The sequence below is a fragment of the Bos javanicus genome, chromosome 19 (assembly GCF_032452875.1).
Source record: "Bos javanicus breed banteng chromosome 19, ARS-OSU_banteng_1.0, whole genome shotgun sequence".
Classification (NCBI taxonomy): Eukaryota; Metazoa; Chordata; class Mammalia; order Artiodactyla; family Bovidae; genus Bos; species Bos javanicus.
Window position 1 is genome coordinate 29,010,028 of NC_083886.1, and position 10,564 is coordinate 29,020,591.

At 38.3% G+C, this 10,564-nt stretch overlaps 1 protein-coding gene across 2 annotated transcripts in view; it reads right to left on the bottom strand.

The window, feature by feature from the left end:
* The window catches only part of RNF227 (ring finger protein 227), a 52,029-nt gene that overhangs the window by 11,367 nt on the left and 30,098 nt on the right, over positions 1-10,564 (bottom strand). Inside the window, exons 4-5 of one of the 2 annotated variants that reach the window (XR_009731126.1) lie at positions 10,136-10,234; positions 3,294-5,622 (exon numbers count right to left, since the gene is read on the bottom strand). The gene's annotated coding sequence lies outside the window, so the exon portion shown is untranslated. Of the gene's footprint in view, positions 1-3,293; positions 5,623-10,135; positions 10,235-10,564 lie in introns of those variants that run through there. The other variant, XR_009731125.1, reaches the window with a different exon arrangement.

The window sequence follows — 10,564 nt, forward strand, 5'->3', positions numbered from 1 at the left end:
TTGACAGATAAGGGAGCTGAGATGCATGGGATAAGCTGCTTCCCCAGGGTCACTGTTAGTAAGTGGCAGAACTTAATTTCAGATGCTACCTGAACCCAGAGCTCAAATTCTTCCTTACTTGGCTATGGAACACCTATTAGGAGTTATACAGTTTTGGAACATGGAATTTTTTAAAAATTAATTTTATTAATCACATCCAGTTTACTCTGAAATTAAAATTACTCTTCCTATCCAGAGAGCTAGGTGGTGAAAGGGCCTACGAGCAGGCAAAGGAGCAGGAGGACAGCTTGGGGCTCTGCAGGAAAGGTGTCAGGGCGGTTCTGCTCAAACAGCCAGGGCTTAACAACCGATGGACGATGGAAAGTGAGGCATCCTGGCTGGCCAGTCAGTAAGAAACTATCGAGAAATTGTTAAACAGGCACTGTGAAAGAGGAAAAGATGTTTAGTTTTTGCTATTTTGTATAGAATTGTTATATTCAGTTTCCATCATAGTGATCAATCAAAGCAGGTCTAAAAGAAAATGGAAGGGAATTCCCTGGCAGTCCAGTGGTTGGAACTCTGTGCTTTCACTGCCGAGGAAGGAGGTTTGATCCCTTGATGAGGGACTAAGATCCTGCAAGTGGTGCAGCAAGGACAGAAACTGGGAGAAGACAAAGATAAAAGTTTGGCGATAAATCTTCCTTTTTTTTTTTTCTGCGGGAGTGCAGAGTCCCAACCACTGGACTGCCAGGAAAGTCCCTTCCTTTTCTTCCAAGGTATCTCCTTTCTCAATGAAGAGCAAAGAAAAGGTTTTAGGTAAAAGGCAGCAATAGAAGGATGAGCAGATGCGGGATCCCAGACTCACACAGATCATAAAAGCTCTTTCAAGAAGCAGGTGTTCAAGTTAAGAACTCAGAAATGTCCTCTTAATTTAGTAACCAGGTTGTTGGTTATCTTATGAAAGAAGTTTTCAAAGAGAGGCTGGGCAGAGGGTTGAAAAATGAGCAGGCAAGTAAGGTAGACCATTTGAGTACAGAGAATTCTTTCAGGAAGTGTGGCTATGAGTGGGCATAGTAGTGAGGTAGGGTGGCAGCTAAAGGGTCCAGAGTGTCTCTTTTAAAGTTAGTTGAGATTTGAATACATTTAAATGTGGTTGGGGGGAACTTCTGTGGTGGTCCAGTGGCCCAGCCTCCGTATGCCCAATGCAGGGGGCTGCGTTTAATCCTTGTTCAGATAACTAGATCCCGCATGCCACAACTGAGACCTGGCACAGCCAAATAAATTAAATATTTTAAAAACCTATATTGTTAAGAGAAAGAAAATAAATATGGTTGGCAAGGAGCAAGTAGAATGGGAGACAAAGAAGAGTTAGGGGATCACTGTTAATCATTATAGCTGGGAAGGTGGCAAGGCTGGGAGCCCAAGTGTAGGTATTAGTTTTGGACAGAACAGGAAGGAGGAAAGGACGAATATGAATACAATTAAATATGTAGTTTTAGTGTCAGTATTTCAAGGGAGTTCTCATCTGATGATCTGTCTCCCAGAAGCATATGAGGACATGGTGGAGCTGATTAGGACAAAATGGAAGAATTCAGGTGTTACAGGGTCTCATAGGTCCAAGAATAGTGAGTAGAAGAGAGAGCTGGAAGGATAGAAAGCTGTAGCCAAAGTAAGAGGCTTGAATTTAATATTTCAGAAGAAGTACTATTTTTTTCAGAAGAGGTAAGAATTTACTAGTTCCTAGAGGTGGGAGAGAAAAGTGGAATGGCGAGAAAGATCTCTAGATAGGATATCAAGGGCAGGATGGAGCCAGGGGTCAGTCTTCAATAAAGGAGGAAAGCAGATGACAGCCAGGGAGAGAAGTGGAAGGGTCTAACAGTCAGACTACTGGAGCCTTAAAGAAATAGGGGCTTTTGCACAGAAGATGGGTGAATCTGGAAACAACCCTGGAGAAAAAGAATTAGATTCCTTCGGATATAAGGTCTGTGTTGCTGTTCAGTCACTAAGTCATGTCCAACTCTCCGTGACCCCAAGGATTGAAGCACGCCAGGCTTCCCTGTCCTTCACTATCTCCTAGAGTTCGCTCAAACTCATGTCCATTGAGTCAGTGATGTACAACTTCTGAACCCAGGTTTATTTTTCATATTACTGTGTTTTAAACTAACTTTTTGGGACTACCAAACTTTATGAACGAATGTTTGATACTGTCTCCTATTCTCCTTCCATGTATTTTTAAAATTAATTTTTAAAACAAATTAAAAATTTTTTTTCTGTTAACACATATAGAATATGTGTTGTTTACAGAAAATTTCAGGTAGAAGAACATAAAGATATAAACCAAAAATCACTTATTCCTATCACTCAGTAGAAACGAGTATTAACATATTAACCACTTCCTTCCAATATTTTCCTACATAGTCATGACTATACTACATATATGACTTTATATTGTTTTATGCAATTAACATTAGATCATAAGCATTTGCTCATGTAATCCTGTCATTGTGGCAAAAGGTTAAAAATTAGTAAATCTAAAAGTGAAAAGTAAGTGGATATTCATTGTACTCCAACTTTTCTGTTGAAGTTTTTCAAAATTAAGAAGTTCCAGGTGGGAGGAGGGATAAATTAGGAATTTGGGATTAACAGATACACAGTACTATATATAAAACAGATTAACAACAAGGAACTATTGTATATACCACAGGGACCTATATTCAATATCTTATAATAATAACCTGTAATGGAAAATAATCTGAAAAGAATATATATATATTTATAACTGAATCACTTTGCTGTACACCTGAATGTAGTAGGCTTTTTGTTTATATATTTTGTGGGATCTTAGTTCCCCATCCAAGGATCAAACTGGTGCTCCCAGCATTGGAAACTTGGAGTCTTAACTACTGGACTGCCAGCAAAGTTCTTATTGTATACCTGAAACACTGTAAATCAACTATACTTAAATTAAAAAGAAAAAAGTTACAGGTCGGAATGGAACTAATCATAGAGAAAAAGCAAGTGAATGATAACACAAAATTCAGGATCCTGGTAGGATAGGGTAGGAAAGGAAGACCACTATGAGGCTTTGAAGATATTTCTAACGTGGACTTCCCTGGTGGTTTGGTGGTTAAAAATCCACCTTCCAATGCAGGAGACCTGGGTTTGGTCAGGGAACTTAGATCCCCACATGCTGTGGGGCAGCTAAGCCTGTGAGCCTCAACTACTGAGCACATTCCCCACAGAAAGATCCCACATGCTGCAACTAAGACCCGACACAGCCAAATAAATAAATACACAAATATTTTAAAAATAAAGACATTACTAATGCTATATTTATTAAACTAATACTGGATACATGTGTTCATTTTAACATTTTCTGTGTTTGATATATGTGATACATACTCTTTTGAACCTGTGAAATAGTTCTCAATAATACATATATTTTTAAAATTAAAAACCTATCATGAACTTACTAGATAAATGAGGTCCACATACTACTTGCTAAATACTTTCCTACTCAACTTAAAACTGCTCTTCCTCCTCTCCACCACATAAATCTTAGTTATCTTTTGGGGCCTACTTCAAGTACAACTACATCTGAAAATCCTTGCCTCCCTAAGAGCTCTTTTCTCTGAACTTTATTTTTACTACAACATATCCTTAACTTTTTTGTATGTTTATGTCTGACCTCAAACGGTTCTCTTCCATCCTCCTAACTAATCCCTTGGTCACTAAAATTTTTCAAGTTGCTTTAAAAGATGCACAATGAAAAAATGTTTCCCTTCCCAGGGGTAATGACTAACTACAGTTTCTTGTGTATTCCTCTAGGAATATTCTATGAAAATTCACATTTTTTTCCCTTTCATCAATGGTACCATATTATATATGCTCTTCTATAACTTTCTTTTCTACCCTTAATATTTTAGTTAGTTTTAAAACTAGAACCTCACTGTTGTTCTCAAAAGTTTAACTATGTTACACACACTGATTATACTTTGTTTCTATACTTTTCTCTTTAAAGAGATGAGTGGGAAATTATTTCTTCAGAGAAATCACACTACTTTCTGTCCCATTTGGCTTCATTTGTTAATGTAATCATTGAAAGTGAAAGTGTTAATCTCTTAGTCATGAAGGATTCTGCAATCCCATGGACTGTAGCCCTCCAAGCTCCTTTATCCATAGAATTCTCCAGGCAAGAATACTGGAGTGTGTTGCCATTAGGCTACATAAATTTGTTTACACAAGTAATAAATAAATAAATAAATAAAAATAAATAAATTTTTACATTGTAAAAATTCAAAATTATCAATAAAGCTAAATATCTTGACTATTATTTCCTAAAAGTAACCACTGAGACCAATTTCGTATGTACATGTCCAGAATTTTTTAAAGGAATTTATATACATGTAAATGTATCTCTTGAAATATATAGTATTGTTTTTAGTTTCTTTGAATATAAATTAAATGATATCATAATGTTTATATTGTTTTACAGCATGTTTTCCATTCAATAATACAGTAAGCAATCTTACTATGTACATGTAACTCATTTTTCTTGATTGCTGTGTAGTTACTCATTACTGTTGGAGATTTAGAGTGTTTCTAATTGTTTGCTATTACAAACAGTGTTGTAATGAACATCTCTGTACATTTTACCTCATGCACAAATGTAATAATGGTTGTTTCTCTAGAGTAGATGATAAGAGGTAGAACTCTGTATCAGAAAACATGTAAATTTAGTAATGTACTTACAATTAAACTGACCATTGCCAGTTCTGTAGTAGAGCTGTTAAACAGATAGTAAGGTAATAATTGTGACCATTAATTCTACATATTACTTCCTTAAAAAAAAACCCTAAAATATCCATTGATTTAGAAGTCATTTAGTAGACAAAAAAAAGAACAGCAGACTAGAAATTTTAAGATACAGATTCAAGTTCTGCTTCTGTCCCTAACAACTAATTTGGTCTTGGGCAATCCTTTCCTGGGCCCATTTCTGTACCTACGAAATTCAAGTGATGTTTCGTAAAACACAGTACTTATACCACTGGTAGCATGCAGGTTGCTTTTATTTTTATGGACTTTTTAATCATTATTTGTATTTTAAAATAAGTTGAGAAAATTATAATAACCCATCAAATCAAGGATTTATGGGATTATTTATTAATATAAAATTTACTTTTTAAAGACCATTTAAGTTAAAGAAAAGTGAATTGACTTAAAGAAAAACAGTATGCATATAACAGTATAGGTAGCATGTAAATACGGCAAGTCGTGACTATGATGTATGAAGGACTGAGATTTCTTTCTTCACAAAATCAAAAAGTTAGATTAAAGCAGTAGAACCCAGACTTTTAGATTACAGTGACCAGTAAAACATTAAAAAAAAAAGTTAGTGATCAACATGGAATTGTTTTTTATTATGCTAAATAATGACATTAAGAGCAACAAAACCCAAACCATTATCCATCCATATATATCCATCACCATTATCTCATAAAAAGATATTAAAAATATTTTGTAATTATAAAACAGTACCTGTATGTTGACAAATTTTCAAGTTGCACAGAAAGCATAAAAAGTCATTTCCTTTCTCTTCCTCTCTCTCTGTAAAATCTATCATGGACATCCTTCCACACAGATCTACCTCATTTTTAGAAAACACATTTTAAATAAATATACTGTTAAATACATTAGCATGTATAGATATATATACATATATTACAGATGTTACATATAAATATAGCATATTACCTATTTTATATAAATATAATAAGTATATAATTGCAGAACAAAGGACAGGGCTTCCCAGGAAAGGACCAGTGGCAATCTTACTTGGCCATTTGGGAAACACTGGTTTGGATGACCTTCTATCTTTAAAATTCCATGGTTAAGCCTAGAAAATCCTCAGCATTTACATGCCTTTCATTATTACCACTAACTTTTATATTTCAAAAGACAACTAGGAATTGCTTTAACATCTCGTTTGGTAGAAAAATCATAAGACTGCAAAGTGCTTTTTCAGTCCTTTGATCGGCTTGCTGCATGAGTTCATGCCTCTGCTCTATCATTCTCATTGGTTTCCTACATCAGAGTTGTAACTGGGCTCCACAGGTTTTAGGATCATATATGTTGTATTTTGTGTAGATACTATTTTTCTGGGGAAAGGGTTTATAACTTTCTATGATACAAAAATGGTTAGCAACTATAGCTCTGGATGTTTCTAGCTTTTGCTTAATCTTATTATTGGCTTCAGAGTCCCTTACAATTTTTTTTTCTTGTTCTTTCTTTTTTTTGCACCAGTGGTGGGCGTGTAATTTCTGGTTTGCATTTGACAACTGCACTCCTAAGTTCCTTGTTCTCACCTTAATGGTCTTTTCATTAAAAAAAAAAAACAAAAAAAACCTCTCCTACCAATTAGTCATATGGTATTTTTTTATTTTCTTTTTATTTTTTTAAGTACAGAAAGATAGAAAAAGGCAGAAAGTGGTGCCCACTCTGGAACTGACAGGCAGGGAGACAAGCAGCTAGAGACAGCAAGACACACAGGCATAAACAAAAGGACTAAGGACAGACAGAATGGACAGCTGAAAGACAATGGAGAGGAACCTGTAAACACAGAAGAGATATAAAAACCAAACAGACAGAGAAGAAGGATGGCAAAAAAAAACAGACAGGCTGGCAAGGAGAGAAAGGATTACTGACACAGGCAGGCAAAATCACCAAGAGGGATGCAGACAGACAAACAGAAAGGGGGAGAGAGAAAGAAGGAAAGCAGGCTGAGAAAGAAAAATAGTAAGTACAAAAAAGAGATAAATTGATAATAGCATTTTATACCACACATTGCTTTATAATTTATAAAGTGCTATCACATATATTACTGCAAGCAGACAGGGAGAATCCAGCAGACAGATGGGGTGATGGAGGGATACAAGCCAATCAGACAGAAGAGAGGGAGGTGGCCAATCAGAAAGAGGCTAGAATGGAGACCAAGACAGTTAAGAGGAAAGAGAACCAAGAAAAGAGAAGTAAGAGAGAAAGAGGGAAAAAGAGGAGAGAAACAGGCTGAAACAGTTAAATTCAGGAATACAGGCAGTGAAAAAGCAGAAATGAAAGAATAGTGCACTGTGTGTAAAAATTTTAGCATCATTTTTCTGAAGAGACCTGGATACAGGCTGTTGTCTCTGCTTACCCCAGGGAGTTATAATATCTCTAAGGTGACATGTGAGAGGAGTCAGAAGCAAGGATGAAAAAGGGAGAAAGTTTTAACAAGAAGCAAAATCTTTTAGACTAGGAGGAAGACAAACTTCTTGAACAGGTCTAGATCTAACAGCCTAAGGGTGCTGCTGAGCCTAAAAGGATCTAGATTCATATTCTTTTACAGAATTCATATAGACTTGGGCAAAGGAGAACGGGACCCTGTCTACTCCATGTGCATGTGAGCTCAGCATACAAACCATCTGTACCTCTTAACTGTTCCTATATTTATAAGGTATTTTTCAGTACCACCAATGGTTTCACCAGCAATGCTGTGCAGTCATCAGGATAACTCATGACGCAGAGCGGAATAGGATATTAGGAGACAGCAGGCCCTTCCTAAGGACACCTCAGGTTCTGGTAGTAAAAGCATGTAACTAGCAAGCAGTCAATCAAAAAGACAAGTGCCATAAAACAGAATCAAAAAGATAAGAAGCAAGGAACGACAAGCCCAGTGAGGTAGGAGGGAGTACTGACAGACTGACAGGAAGAAGCAACCAGCAAAACTGGGAGAGAATAAGGAAGGAGTACAGCAAAAAGCAAGCAGACATATATGTATAGGTTCCTCTCTCAAGTAAGATCAAAGGAATGCACACTGACTATCTCTGAGGAGAGGAAGAAGGGGTAGGAGGGAGGCTTATGCTTACTCTTACACAGAATACTTTAAGTTCTATAAAAAATTTGTACTGTGTGTGCATGTGTGTACACGCATATGCTCAGTTGTGTCTGACTCTTTGCGACCCCAGAGACTGTAGCCTGCCAGGTTCCTCTCTGTTCATGGAATTTTCCAGGCAAGAATATTGGAGTCGGTTGCCATTACCTACTCCAGGGGCTCTTTCCCACTCAGGGATCGAACCCGCATCTCCTGTGCCTCCTGCATCGGCAGGCCGATTCTTTACCACAGCGGGATTCTTTACCACTGCTTCACTTGGGACACCCTATTGTGTGCACTATTTAAAAGTTGATAGAAAAAAAGAACGAAAAAAAGCAAGCAGAGATGTGGACAATGAGAGCCAGCTAAGTAGATAGAAAACAGAAAAACAAAAAGACAAGGAGAGACTGGGAAAATGGCAAAAAGATTGAGGCAGGCAGACTATGTGAGGAACCAGAAATATAAAAAGAAAAAGAAAGAACAGAAGCAAGCACAAAAAGAAGGCAGGGTAAGGGCTATGGCAAGAAGGCAAGTTTTGGGGCAAGGGGGTCACTGACAGGTCTGTGGTAGTGAGACCATAAACACTGATGGGATATTGGGATAGGGGAAGCCTAGGGAGAAAAAGCTGATAAACAGACATATTGAAAAGATAAAAGCATTAAACAGTGGGAGAGCAGCAAACAAGTGGGGTAGACAAGCAAGAAGATAGACATGAAGGGAGGCAAGGAGATAGCGTGAACTAAACAGGCATAAAGAAGAGAAGGAACAAGTAGAAGGGCAAGATAAGAGGCAAACCAAGACAAGGAACCATGGTAGGGCCTGGAAAGTAGACAAACCAAGAGACGGAGACTAAAAAAGTGATAGAGACAGGCAGGCGGGGAGACAGATGGCTACAGAGAGAGTGGTGGGCAAACAGCCAGAGAAGCAGACAGACAACCAGAGAGAGAAAGAGGCTGCCAGCCAGTCAGGGAGGAGCAGACAGGCAGGCAGGCAGACACCATAATAGGAGCAAGCAGGTAGGGAGGCAGGGGGAAACAAGGAGAGAAAAGAAAAATCACGGGGTCAGTAGGGAGAGAAAAGAGAACAGGAGATGCAGGCAGGCAGAGGAGGAGTTGGACAAGAGGGAGAATCAGGCAAATGAACAGATCCATATGCAAAGCACACTCAATAGAATGATGAATGTGTGTACAGGGATGCACATGGCCACCTTTAGCCACCCACACCTGCAGCTCATGGTTCATGTGGCAGGCAGGCAGAGGCGCTCAGCACAGAGGGAGAGGGTGCACAGGCGGAGAGACTGCGGCGCACCATGATGTGCAGGGCTGCCCACATGCACGTGGGGACACTCTTCCCAGACACATGCAGAGGGGCCAGAAAGAGGGGGAGTCAGGCACACATGAGGAAGAGGCATATGCAGTCAATAGCCAGGAAGACAGACGTAAACAGAAAGAAGACAGAGATGGAAAGTCACTTAGAGGTGACAGGGCCTGAGCGTCAAGGGATGAGAAAGTCTCGATGAAAAATAAAGACACACATACACGGACCCCATATACAGAAAGGAGGGGATACCCAGATGGACTACTACAGAGGGTCTGAGAAAGGAGACTTAATGAAATCAAATGGAAGAGAAATAAAGGAGTTACACTCAGTACAGGAATGATATGGGAGCTGAGGCAGAATTCCAAAGTTCAGGTTAAGAAGAAGATGGAAATCAGTGCTCAATAAAGTGCATTAGCTGGGGCTGAAGAGTGGCACATCAATAAAGAATATTTAAGCCTTGTAAGTAAAAATATACCTGTCACTATTATTTTCTGGTTGCTGCCTACCCACCCCTTCCTCTTAAGGTGTTTCCAAACCCTGCAGGGGCTGCTGAATGGCTGGCAGCTATACTCAAGAGATAGAGAAACAACCCAGGAGAGAAATGATTCCACAGGCATGTGTTGGGAAGCAAGGGAAAGGTCAAAGTGAGATCAAAAATATGGGAGGAAACTGTAGTAAGAAAAAGGATGACAAGAATGAAACAGCATTGAATTGAGCTATCTGCCCTCCTTCTTTTGCAAGCACTACTCAACTGGCAACGTTTATTTCATGACTACTATGACCAAATCTCTGGATGAGAAAGCTACTTTTGGACTCCTTTTCAATCTTCCATTTGATTCCTGGTATCACTTTAAAGATAAACATTGGCGTATAGTGGGAAACCGTAGGTCAGAAAGTCAAATGAAAAATGTGAATGTAATCCCCTACCTCTTTCTTTTTTTTCAGTCCCAGTTACTTTTCTGTTTCTTGGTACCTCAGTTTCTTCCACTTTATCAGTGTTGGAGATCATGGAGGAAGGGAAATATACTGAAATGGTAGAAAAGAGAAAATAATTTCACAATCTTCAGACTTAACTCTCCTTTATTCTAAAAATCTGTTCTATTTACTCCTAAATTAATTTCCCAAGTCCGATGAATTTTATATTCAAGTAATTGGGGGAGGGCAGGATGAGGTAAAGGAGAAAAGAGTGAAGATAAAATTTACATTATAAATCACTGAAAAGGCTGGGCAAAGGGGAGAATCAAACATGGACTCCTTTGAAAAAAACTCAATCATCGTATCTATTCATATCTCTCCCCCAAAAGTCACTAGGATTTCTATCACTTTTTTAAAAAAAGAAAAAAAAAATCCAGTACC